Raw genomic sequence first — 13,720 nt, forward strand, 5'->3', positions numbered from 1 at the left:
GTACATCATGAACGGAGGAGCAGTGAGCTGGATGAGTTCCAAGCAAGATACGGTGGCCGATTCTACTACAAAAGCCGAATACATTGTGGCTTGTGAAGCTGCAAAGGAAGGTGTTTGGATCCGAAACTTTCTGGATGATCTTGGTATTTTCCCAGCCTCGGTAAAACCGTTGGACCTTTATTGTGATAATTCTGGTGCCATCGCACAAGCCAAGGAGCCGAGGAATCACCACAAGGTCAGACACATAGATCGGAAATATCACATGATATGAAAGATCGTAAAGAGTGGTGATGTAGAGTTATGCAAAATTCACATGGTTGCAAATGTTGTGGATCTGTTGACTAAGCCGCTTCCACAACCCAAGCATGAGGGGCACGTTAGAGCTATGGGAATTCGATCTCTGTTTGATTGACTCTAGTGCAAGTGGGAGACGGTTGGAGATATGCCCTAGAGGCAATCATGTATGATGATATTTCCTATGTGTTTATGAATAAAGATAGTCCTTGGACATTATCAACGATGTGTATCAGCAAGTACATGACTTGTTTGTGGGACTACGCATTGTATGATGACTGTCCTAAAAGGTCCCTAGTCGAAAGGGCTGTGTGGACGCGCAGCCAACTAGACTAGCATATGACATGGTCGATGGCTTGGTCTCACTAGCCATGGAGCATTGGATGCTAACCGGATAATATGGACTTGGAAGGATCTGGTCGAATTCGACGTAGTCGGATCCGAGTTCAGATAAGTTCCGGGTCGGACAGACCCAACTATGAGACGCAGCGATATGTCATCTGTGAGTCTCTAGTACAACATATGTTCTATGTCCTAAGACCTGAGCTGGCGCGTGTACTCGGGATGGTAACAGACTTGCTTTGGGCCAACCAAATGCTACTCCGTGACTAGGTAGTTACAAATGTAGGTTTCGGGCTTGTCCAGACCCATGTTGTGAGACATGGTCGAGCAACATGGGATTTTCCCCTCTGATCAGGAGAGATATACTCTGGGCCCCTCGTGTGATCCGACTAGTATAAGCATGGCCATGCGACAAGGATTATGAGATAATCTGGTTTGTGGTCGGCATCACTGGAATGAGAAAGAGGTCGGGCTAGCACAAGGATGACAGACTCTCCTTGAGCCCGACAACATATATCGTGTGGAAAAAGGAATGAAAGTGTGATGTACAAGTTCGCCTAACCAGCTTCAACGTCTGCTTGGTGGTCGGCATGCCTTGCTAGAGGCCGCTACCAGCCATGTAGTCCGGAGGTGATCCTAACTGCGACTAAGCCGGCTTGAACCTAAAGGGTCGCGCGCTTAAGGGAACGAACCTACGAGGTCGGATCCGAGGACATTTGTCGGATGTGATCTGAGCTGTATTCGGATTGTGGCAGAGTAGACTTATGGGCTTTAGGGTCCGTGCGAGGCCCAAGTGTTGAGCCCACGACGGATGCCTATATAAAGTGGGGTGCGGCACACTCATGCGGTTGATCGGTTCGGCATTGTCACTAGGGTTTGTGATACGTCTCCAACGTATCTATAATTTTTGATTGCTCCATGCTATTATATTATCTATTTTGGATGTTGATGGGCTTTATTTTACACTTTTATATCATTTTTGGGACTAACCTACCAACCGGAGGCCCAGCCCAAATTGCTGTTTTTTTTGCCTATTTTAGGGTTTCGCCGAAAAAGGAATATCAAACGGAGTCCAAAAAGAATGAAACCTTCGGGAACGTGATTTTCTCAACAAACATGATCCAGGAGACTTGGAGTGGGCGTCAAGAAACAACCAAGGAAGCCACGAGGTAGGGGGCGCGCCTACCCCCCTGGGCGCGCCCTCCACCCTCATGGGCCCCTCGTTGCTCCACCGGCGTACTTCTTCCTCCTATATATATCCACGTACCCCCAAACATCCAGGAGCACCACGAAAACCTAATTCCACCGCCGCAACCTTCTGTACCCGAGAGATCCCATCTTGGGGCCTTTTCCGGAGCTCCGCCAGAGGGGGCATTGATCACGGAGGGCCTCTACATCAACTCCATGGCCTCTCCGATGATGTGCGAGTAGTTTACTTCAGACCTACGGGTCCATAGTTATTATCTAGATGGCTTCTTCTCTCTCCTTGGATCTCAATACAAAGTTCTCCTCGATCTTCTTGGAGATCTATTCAATGTACATCTTCTTTTGCGGTGTGTTTGTCGAGATCCGATGAATTGTGGGTTTATGATCATGTTTATCTATGAACAATATTTGAAGCTCCTTTGAATTCTTTTATGTATGATTGGTTCATCTTTGCAAGTCTCTTCGAATTATCAATTTGGTTTGGCCTACTAGATTGATCTTTCTTGCAATGGGAGAAGATCTTAGCTTTGGGTTCAATCTTGCGGTGCTCAATCCCAGTGATAGAAAGGGAAACTACACGTATTGTATTGTTGCCATCGAGGATAAAAGATGGGGTTTATATCATATTTCCTGAGTTTATCCCTCTACATCACGTCATCTTACTTAAAGCATTACTCTATTCTTATGAACTTAATACTCTACATGCATGCTGGACAACAGTCGATGTGTGGAGTAATGGTAGTAGATGCAGAATTGTTTCGGTCTACTTGTCACGAACATGATGCCTATATACATGATCATACCTAGATATTCTCATAAGTCATAACTACGCTCAATTCTATCAATTGCTCACTGTAATACTTATTCTCTTGAGAGAAGCCACTACTGAAACCTATGGCCCCCGGGTCTATCTTCCATCATATTAATCTTCCAACACTTAGCTATTTTTGTTGTCGTTTATTTTTCTTTCCATCTTTATTTCTCTTTATCATAAAAATACCAAAAATATTATCTTATCATATCTATCAAATCTCACTCTCGTAAGTGACCATGAAGGGATTGACAACCCCTTTATCGCGTTGGTTGCGAGGTTCTTATTTATTTGTGTAGGTGTGTGGGACTCGAGCGTGATCTCCTAATGGATTAATACCTTGGTTCTCAAAAACTGAGGGAAATACTTATGCTACTTTACTGCATCACCCTTTCCTCTTCAAGGAAAAACCAACGTAGTGCTCAAGAGGCAGCAAGAAGGATTTCTGGCGCTGTTGCCGGGGAGATTCGCGCCAAGTCAAGTCAAGATTTGACTCCCAACAACGAGCCATTTTTGGCACCATTGCCGGGGAGTCTACGCACAAGTCAAGACATACCAAGTACCCATCACAAACTCTTATCCCTCGCATTACATTATTTGCCATTTGCCTCTCGTCTTCCTCTCCCGCACTTCACCCTTGCCGTTTTATTCGCCCTCTTTTTCCGTTCCCCTTCTCTTTTTTTCTATTTGCCTTTTTTGTCTATGTCTTGTTTGCTTGTGTGTTGGATTGCTCGCTTGTCACGATGGCTCAAGATAATACTAAATTGTGTGGCTTTGCCAATACCAACAATAATGATTTTATTAGCACTCCGATTGCTCCTCTTACCGATGCTAGATCTCGTGAAATTAATACTGCTTTGCTGAACTTGTCATGAAAGATCCATTTTCTGGCCTTCCTAGTAAAGATGACGCTACCCATCTAAACAACTTTGTTGATTTGTGTGATATGCAAAAGAAGAAAGGTGTGGATAATGGTATTGTTAAACGTAAGCTATTTCCATTTCGTAACATCCCAAATTTCCAATTTGGAATGTTATGCATTAGATCATCATTGCATATCATATTCTATTGCATTTTGGCTTGATCCTAGAAATTCTACGCAACTCAAGGACCCACGGAGAGAGTTGGGGATTTCGTTATTTTCATATTTGAGTTTTCTCAAATTTTGAAAAGAGGATCGTTTGATTTTAATTATTTTCTCTTCGAATATTTCTTTTATGAAAAAAAGAGGGGATAAAATGACTTCCCCAAAATAAAGAAATATTGGAGATTTAATATTAAAATCAATAAGATTTTATTCGGAGTTTTTATCGCTATTTTATTTGAATTAGGAAAAATATGCGTTTTTCAAAGTTGCATTAGAGGCCCAAATAAATGTTCACCCTGTCCGTTAGATTTTTCGAGGACGGGGAAAATTTATTTCAGGATTTTTGGAGTCCGTTTAGTATTTCTTTTCTTTGTTTTTCCCAGCGGAATTATTTTTTTTGAAAAAATCAACCGCCCTAGTCGGGTCGTAACCGACTAGGACTCTATTCTGGCCGGCCCTTTAAAGCCGAGCCGCAGCTCGCCAGCCCGCCACCCCACCCGAACCCTAGCCAGCCCCGCCCGCCGCCACCAAACGTCGCCGCTGCCGCTGCCGCACCCCGTCGCCGCCCCGCCCGCCGCCAACCAGAGCCGCCCCGCCTGCCGTCGCCTGACCTAGTCGAGGTAGCCGCCGTTTTTTTTAAAACCGATCAATTTTATTTCCGAAAACCTATATTCGTTTTTTTTGTTTAGATTCGTTCGGTTTTCCGCTGGTTTATTTATTTAGCGAACACCCGTTCGTACGTTCGTTTAACGAACGGTTTTCGCCCGTTAAACGCAGACAACGAATGTTCGTTCATTAGCCTGTTCATCAGTTTTCTTTTTCCAGGGTTTTTCCGCAATTATTTTCGATTGCGATTTCTGCCCTAATCTTCTTTTTTCTAGTATAACTTTTCGCTCGTTTATCGATATCAGGCAATTCAAGCGCCTAGATCTTCATCTCAAAGCCCTCTTTCTGTTTAGCCAACTTGAACATGATTTTGCTACTGTAAAATTTGACTTTAGTTCAGAATAGTAAACTGATCTTGTTTCTTTCGCCATTTGAGTTTCGTTGCTTTGTCCGATTTGATTCTTTTTGCAAAGGAGTTCTTAAGTTGAACTTTCTAGTTAGATATCTTATTTGAGTTTTATCCATGCTTCTAGTTGAGTGCTTATTGTATTCTTGTTTGTTTGCGATAGAGTACCCGGAGTGCGAAGCATGCTACTACGAGTCTCTAGGTTTCATGGATCATTAGCAAGGCAAGTAACACTTTGATCATACCTCTTTACTACCCAGTTTTATTGCATTAGATCAATCCTCAAACAATTGCATGGTTAGGATCTGATTAAATTGTGGGTTTTGGGAAGTAGATGAGGTAGTACCTATTACCTGTTTTATTATCAAACCCTTGGGAGTTACTTCTACAATGCTTATTATGTTATGCTATGCTATGCTCGTAGACGTGGGTTAGGTTTATTCATTACAGATGTGAGTTATTAACTAATGGTTCAACTTAAGGTGGCAACTTAAACACATATCTGGGTGGATTGCTTGTGGGCACCTGAAGAATCCAGTGTTGTCCTAGGATATCCTGGAGGACCCGTGTGAAAATCCTACGGCCCACAACCCAGGCTCAAAGGGATCATAAGATTATTCATGCTAGAAACTTCCGTGTGCAGCCACAAGCTATTATGGGCTCCAACATAGTGGAGTAAGTTGTGTGAAGCTCTCTAAGAGGTAGACTAGCAGATGTAGTGGGTTGTAGATGGTACTGTCTATCCAGAGTAGAGAGTTAATGCTTCTGAAAGACTGTGGCTTGGTCATCCGTTTTCTCAAACACCATGTAGTGCGATAAATCCAACGGAGGAGATCGAGTCTTGTGGGGAAAAGTGTGAAAACTCTGCAGAGTGTATAAACTAATCATGGTTAGCTATGTCCCCGGTTATGGACATCTTGAGTACCTGGTTCTTGGATTATCATGTTGATCTCATCACTCTTAATATAATTTGATTGGGTTTAATGATGATATTTAATTGGGATTGAGTTGGAGGAACCTTCTCAATGTTTAACAACTACCATGATAGTTAAATAAAATTTATTCCTTTGTTGTAGGGAAAAATTGGCTTTTCGCAAAAACTTATCAACCATACAGCCTCCACCAGCCAAATATGCATATAGTGATATCAATTATTTTGTGCATTACTCCTGTGTTACATTGCCAGCATATTCCATGTGCTGACCCGTTTCGGGCTGCAACGTTCATGTTGCAGACTTTTCAGATGACGAGTAAGGAGCCTTAGGTCGTTGTCTTTCGCTCAGTGATGCTGTTGGAGTTGATGGACTCACTTTATCTTCCAAGCCTTCCGCTGTTATCGTATTAGATGGCCTTAAGCCATATTTATTGTAATAAGTTCGCTTTTGAGACATCTGATGTAATAAGTGTGTGATTGCTACTTTGTTATAAATCCTCAAGTACTGTGCGTGTCAACATTACCGATCCAGGGATGACACTGATGCACAGAGATCTGACTGTTTGAGGTTTGGTCGCTACAAGATGGTATCAGAGCACACACATTGAATGTAGGACACGACCACTAAGCTAAAACCCTAGATCACTACTCTCTTCTCATTTCTGACTCCTCTCCCTTTTCTACTCTTTAGGATGGCGGATGCAAGGAACAAGTTCACTCAACCGAATGAAGATGCACCTTTTGGACGACACTTGAAGGAAGTTACTAAGTACCTGAACATTGAAATACCAAGTTTCACCGGGACCTACAACGCCACTTTACCAGAAGAGGAGCGCTGGATGATTAGAGTTCAAGTTCTAGGAAGGACGTTCACGCCAGCCACTGAGCCCATAGAGTTTTCCTTTGATGCACCAACCTGGAGTTTAGGCAAAAGCATGGCAGCCCACATCACCATGGGATGCATTGGAGAAGTTTACCACAAGGATCTCAAGGATGCTATCTACCAGATTTGTGGGCGCCGAGATGAACAATGGGAGATGATCAGCACCAGGAAGGATAGATCTATTGCAGCTTTCATCCAGGAGTTAAACCAGCACATTCGTCACCAAGAGAACCAGATGTGCGCAGGCATGATATATCTGAAGAAGGCAATGACCAGGATCATGGAGCTGGAGGAAGAACTCAAGTCTACACGCGATGGATATGAGGAGGAAATGACGATACTAGTGGAGATGAATGATGATCTGATAAGGAAGCTAGGAGTATTCATGGGAGACCCCGCGCCAGGAGGAGAAGACGATGATTCCACTTGCCCGGAGAACTACATCATCATCGACGACACCGACTAGGACCCCGACGATAGCGATGATGACTATGTTGATGAAGCTGGAGCGGATATTATGGAGTCTTCCACCGATCAATTTTTCTAGTCGACCACCATATCAGTAGTTGTATTCCCCCATGTATATAGATTAGTCCGAGCACTTTGTAATGATAGTTAGACCGATTGTATGCCCTTGTTTGAATTGATTGAAGTGAAATGATTGTGTTTGTCTCATGTGCATATGGGTAGTGTTTTCTCACTAGACCTCATTCTATTATATTCTCTTCCCTCTAAACCCTCAGATGCCTCCGAGACGTGACCCTGGATTTACTTTCCCATTGGAGCTCACTCAGTTGATCCAGCCGCAGAATGCCTTGATGCAGTTGTTAGTTCAGAACCAAGGCAACAACAACAACAACAACCCGCCACCCCCCCCCCCCAGGTGACAACTTAGCCCGTTTTTTGAGGTTGCAGCCGCCGATGTTCTCTAGTAGCACCGAGCCGATAGTTGCAGATGATTGGCTCCGCATGATTGGAAGGGAGTTGACCACTGTAGGATGCATAGATGCTGAGAAGGTACATTTTACCGCGCACCAATTGGATGGACCAGCAGCCTCATGGTGGGAGAATTACACAACCACTTTTCCTATAGCCAATGTCACTTGGGAGCAGTTTTAGCAAGCATTCCGTACCGCCCATGTATCAGTAGGAGCAATGGCCATGAAGAAGCATGAGTTTCGCAACTTACACCAAGGAGGACGCACCGTGGGCCAGTATGTGGATGACTTTAGTAAGCTAGCACATTATGCCCCAGATGACGTTGCTACGGATGCCACTAAACAAGAGAAGTTTCTAGAAGGACTGAATGATGAGGTGAGCATGTAGTTTATGGTAGCAACTTTCACTAACTACCAGGAGTTGGTAGATAGAGCTCTCATGATTGAAGCGAAACAACAACAGATTGACAACCGCAAGAGGAAGTATGGACAAGGGAAGTACAATTCTGGAGCTCAGCAGAGACCCCATCTTACCCCAAACTTAGGAAGACCTCTTCAGCATAATCATGGAGGCCACAAACACAATGGAGGGATTTCACACAACCATAGTGGCCCCAAGAACGGGAATGGTAATGGAGGAAGCAACGGCCAAAACCGTACCAACCCAGCAACGCCCGCCAAGAAGGATCTAAGTCAAATTACTTGCTTCAAGTGCGGGAAGAATGGACATTATGCCACGGAGTGTTCTGAAGCAAACAATGGAAATGGCAATGGAAGCTCTGGGAAGAAGCCCAACCCTTTCAACAGGGGACAAGTGAACCACGTGAACGTGGAGGAGGTTGAAGCGCAACCGGATGCAGTAATAGGTAAGTTTATGATTAAGTCATTTATTGCAATCGTTCTTTTTGATTCTGGTGCATCGCATTCATACATATCAATCGGATTTGTGGAAAAGTTTAAACTGCCAACCCAAGCCCTTAGGACACCCATGTTAGTAACCTCACCAGGAGCGGAGTATATGGCTAGCCTATGGTGTGATCGGTTACCATTAAGGATTGGTAGCTATGTGTTCCCCTCAGACCTAATAGTATTGGAGTCACAAGGAGTGGATGTGATATTAGGCATGGATTGGTTATTGAAGTATGGAGGGAACATTGACTGCGCCAGTAAGTCGGTTTTTCTTACCACCCCAGAAGGAAGAAGGATCAAGTATGTATCTTGGCATGTGCCGAATAGGACTCAAGTGAATTCCTTATCAGGAATTGTACAACAGGAAGTACCAGTGGTGAAGGAATTCCCGGATGTATTTCCAGAAGAGTTGCCAGGCATGCCACCGGATAGAGACATCGAGTTTTTGATCGAGCTTTTGCCAGGCACAGGGCCAATATCTAAGAGACCGTACAGGATGCCCACTAAGGATTTGGAGGAAATCAAGAAGCAGATTAAGGAGTTACTGGATAAAGGTTATATTCGCCCAAGCTCGTCACCTTGGGGATCACCAGTGCTTCTAGTGGAGAAGAAGTATGGATCATTGAGAATGGTTGTTGATTATCAAGGATTGAATGAAGTAACGATCAAGAACAAGTACCCACTGCCGATGATAAATGATTTGTTTGACCAGCTGCAAGGAGCTAAGGTGTTTTCCAAGATCGATTTGCGATCAGGGTACCATCAGCTGAAGATTCGAAAGCAGGATATACCTAAGACAGCTTTTACCACAAGGTATGGGCTATATGAGTATACCGTTATGTCATTTGGCCTGACTAATGCACCTGCCTATTTCATGAACATGATGAAGAAAGTGTTTATGGATTTTTTGGATAAGTTCATCGTGGTGTTCATTGATGATATTTTGGTCTACTCAAAGAATGAAGAAGAGCAAAAGGAGCATTTGTGTTTGGTACTTGGGAAGCTCAGAGAACATCAGCTATATGCCAAGTTCAGCAAGTGCGAGTTTTGGTTGAAGGAAGTTGGATTCCTCGGACATGTTATATCTGGAGAAGGAATAGCCGTAGACCCTACCAAGGTCATCACTGTGACAAACTGGGAAGCACCCACGTCAGCTGGAGAGATTCGGAGTTTTCTTGGACTCGTAGGATACTACCGGAGGTTCATTGAGAATTTCTCGAAGATTGCAAAGCCCATGATGGAGTTGTTAAAGAAGGACACCAAATTCAAATGGATTGAGGAATGCGAGGCCAGCTTTCAGGAGCTGAAGAAACGCTTGGTTACAGCTCCAGTGTTGATTCTTCTAGATCAACGCAAGGATTACCAGGTGTATTGCGACGCTTCTTGTCAAGGACTTGGAGCAGTGCTTATGCAGGAAGGAAGGGTTGTTTCTTATGCCTCACGATAGCTCAAACCCCATGGGTTGAATTATGCTACCCATGATTTGGAGTTAGCAGCCGTAGTGCATGCGTTGAAGACATGGAGACATGTTCTCATCAGAAACCATTGTGAGGTGTACATGGATCGCAAGAGTTTGAAGTACATCTTCACACAGAAGGAGTTGAATCTCAGGCAAAGGAGATGGTTGGAGATCATCAAGGATTATGCTATGAAGTTGCATTATCATCCCGGAAAGGCTAACATAGTAGCCGATGTGTTGAGCCGCAAGAGTCATATCAATACACTCATGACCGGAGAGTTACCCAAGGAGTTAGCAGAGGATCTTGTGAGCTATGTTTGGAAATAGTTCCGAGAGGTTATGTAGCAGCATTGGAGATTCAGTCTACCTTGATGGATAAGATCAGGGAAGCTCAGAAGACGGACAAGGAGATTGCCGAGATAAAAGAGAGGATGAGCAAAGGAAAAGCTAAGGGATTTCGTGAGGACGAGCACGATACCCTATGGTTTGAGGACCGCGTTTATGTGCCTAATGATCCGGAGATTAGGAAGTTGATTCTGCAAGAGGCCCATGATTCACCGTATTCGATTCACCCAGGAAACACCAAGATGTATCTTGATTTGAAGGATAGTTTCTGGTGGACTGGAATGAAGAAGGATATTGTGGAGTATGTAGCAGTTTGTGATGTATGTCAGAGAGTGAAGGCAGAACATCAGAAGCCAGCGGGATTGTTACAGCCATTGTCGATGCCTGAATGGAAGTGGGATAAATTAGGCATGGACTTTATCATGGGATTGCCCAGGACTCGTTCAGGCTATGACTCGATATGGGTAGTAGTCGATCGTTTGACGAAGGTAGCTCATTTCATCCCAGTGAAGACCACTTACACCAGTGCTAAGTTGGCAAAGATTTACATGACCAGGATCATATGTCTGCATGGAGTTCCGAGGACCATTGTATTAGATAGAGGAACCCAGTTTACCTAAAAGTTTTGGAATCAGTTGCATGAGACTTTGGGAATCAGGTTAGAGTTTAGTACAACCTTTCATCCGCAGACAAATGGACAAACTAAGAGAGACAATCAAATTTTGGAGGACATGTTGAGATCTTGTGCGCTAGACTATGGATCTAGTTGGGACGATAATTTGCCTTATGCAGAGTTCTCTTACAGCAACAGCTATCAAGCCAGTTTGAAGATGGCCCCTTTTGAAGCATTATACGGAAGGAGGTGTAGGACACCATTGTTGCGGGATGAAGTTGGAGACCGTCAGTTGTTTGGGCCAGACTTGATCAAAGAGTCTGAAGAGAAGGTTAAATGATACGCGACAGACTCAAGGTAGCCCAGTCCAGGCAGAAGAGCTATGCGTATTCTAAACGCAAGGAGACAGCTTATGAAGTCGGACACAGAGTGTATCTTCGTATATCACCACTTCGAGGAGTGAAGCGTTTTGGAGTTAAGCGAAAGTTATCGCCACGTTTTGTGAGACCATACCAAGTTTTGGAACGTATGGGAGAAGTTGTGTACAAGTTGGAATTGCCCGAAGGATTGTCAGGAGTTCATGATGTGTTCCACATTTCTCAGTTGAAGAAGTGCCACGCAGAGATGGTTGATATTCCTCTCAGAGATACAGTACCATTGGAAGCGATTCAGTTGGATAATGATTTGACCTACGAGGAGAAACCAGTTAAGATTCTTGATTTTGCCAGCCGAGTCACACGCAGTAAGGTTATCAAGTTCTGTAAAGTTTAGTGGAGCCACCATACCGAGGATGAAGCCACCTGAGAGGAAGACCTACAGAAGGATCACCATCACCTATTTTCTAGCCAACCCGAATCTCGAGGGCGAGATTCATCTTAAGGGGGTAGGTTTGTAACATCCCAAATTTCCAATTTGGAATGTTGTGCATTAGATCATCATTGCATATCATATTTTATTGCATTTTGGCTTGATCCTAGAAATTCTATGCAACTCAAGGACCTTGGGGATTTTGTTATTTTCATATTTGAGATTTCTCAAATTTTGAAAAGAGGATCGTTTGATTTTAATTATTTTCTCTTCGAATATTTCTTTTATGAAAATAAAAAAAAAGAGGGGATAAAATCACTTCCCCAAAATAAAGAAATATTGAAGATTTAATATTAAAATCAAATAAGATTTTATTCGGAGTTTTTATCGCTATTTTATTTGAATTAGGAAAAATATGCGTTTTTCAAAATTGCATTAGAGGCCCAACTAAATGTTCACCTTGTCCGTTAGATTTTTAGAGGACGGGGAAAATTTATTTCAGGATTTTTGGAGTCTGTTTAGTATTTCTTTTCTTTGTTTTTGCGAGCGGGATTAAAAAAAAGTCAGCCGACCTAGTCGGGCCGTAACCGACTAGGACTCTAGTCCGGCCGGCCCTTTAAGGCCGAGCCGCAGCCCGCCACCCCACCCGAACCCTAGCCAGCCCCGCCTGCTGCCGCCACGCGCCGCTGTCGCACGCCGCCGCCGAACCTCGTCGAGGTAGCCGCCCGTTTTAAAAAAACAATCGGTTTTATTTCCGAAAATCTAGATTTGTTTTTTTGTTTAGATCGGTTCGGTTTTCTGCCGGTTTATTTATTTAGCGAACGCCCATTCGTACGCTCGTTTTAACGAACGGTTTTCGCGGGTTAACCACAGACAACAAACATTCGTTCGTTAGCCTGTTCGTTAGTTTTCTTTTTCCAGGGTTTTTCCGCGATTATTTTCGATCGTGATTTCTGCCCTAATCTTCTTTCTAGTATAACTTTTCGCTCGTTTATCGGAATCAGATGATTCAAGCGCCTAGATCTTCGTCTCGAAGCCCTCTTTCTGTTTAACCAACTTGAACAAGATTTTTCTACTGTAAAACTTGACTTTCGTTTAGAATAGTAAACTGATCTTGTTTCTTTCGCAGTTTGAGTTTCGTTGCTTCGTTTGATTTGATTCTTTTTGCAAACCGGACTTCTTAAGTTGAACTTTCTAGTTAGATCTCTTATTTGAGTTTTATTTGTGCTTAAAGTTGAGTGCTTATTGTATGCTTGTTTGTTTGCGATAGAGTACCCGGAGTGTGAAGCGTGCTACTACGAGTCTCTAGGTTTCACGGATCATCAGCAAGGCGAGTAACACTTTGATCATACCTCTTTACTACCCAGTTTTATTGCATTAGATCAATCCTCAAACAATTGCATGGTTAGGATCTGATTAAATTGTGGGTTTTGGGAAGTAGATGCGGTTGTACCTATTACCTGTTTTATTATCAAACCCTTGGGAGTTACTTCTACGTTGCTTATTATGTTATGCTATGCTATGCTCGTAGACGTGGATTGGGTTTATTCACTACAGATGTGAGTTATTAACTAATGGTTCAACTTAAGGTGGCAACTTAAACACACATCTGGGTGGATTGCTTGTGGGCACCTGGAGAATCCAGTGTTGTCCTAGGATATCCCGGAGGACCCATGTGAAAATCCTATGGCCCGCCACCCAGGCTCAAAGGGGTCATAAGATTATTCATGCTAGAAACTTCCGTGTGCAGCCACAAGCTATTATGGGCTCTAGCATAGTGGAGTAAGTTGCGTGAAGCTCTCGAAGAGGTAGACTAGCAGATGTAGTGGGTTGTAGGTGGTACTGTCTATCAAGAGTAGAGAGTTAATGCTTCTGAATGACTGTGTCTCAGTCATCTATTTCTCAAACACCATGTAGTGCGAGAAATCCAACGGAGCAGATCGAGTCTTGTCCGGAAAAGTGCGCAAACCACTTCAGAGTGTATAAACTAATCATGGTTAGTCGTGTCCCCGGTTATGGACATCTTGAGTATCTGGTTCTTGGATTATCATGTTGATCTCATCACTCTTAATATAATTTG

The sequence above is a fragment of the Triticum aestivum genome, chromosome 1A (assembly GCF_018294505.1).
Source record: "Triticum aestivum cultivar Chinese Spring chromosome 1A, IWGSC CS RefSeq v2.1, whole genome shotgun sequence".
NCBI lineage: Eukaryota > Viridiplantae > Streptophyta > Magnoliopsida > Poales > Poaceae > Triticum > Triticum aestivum.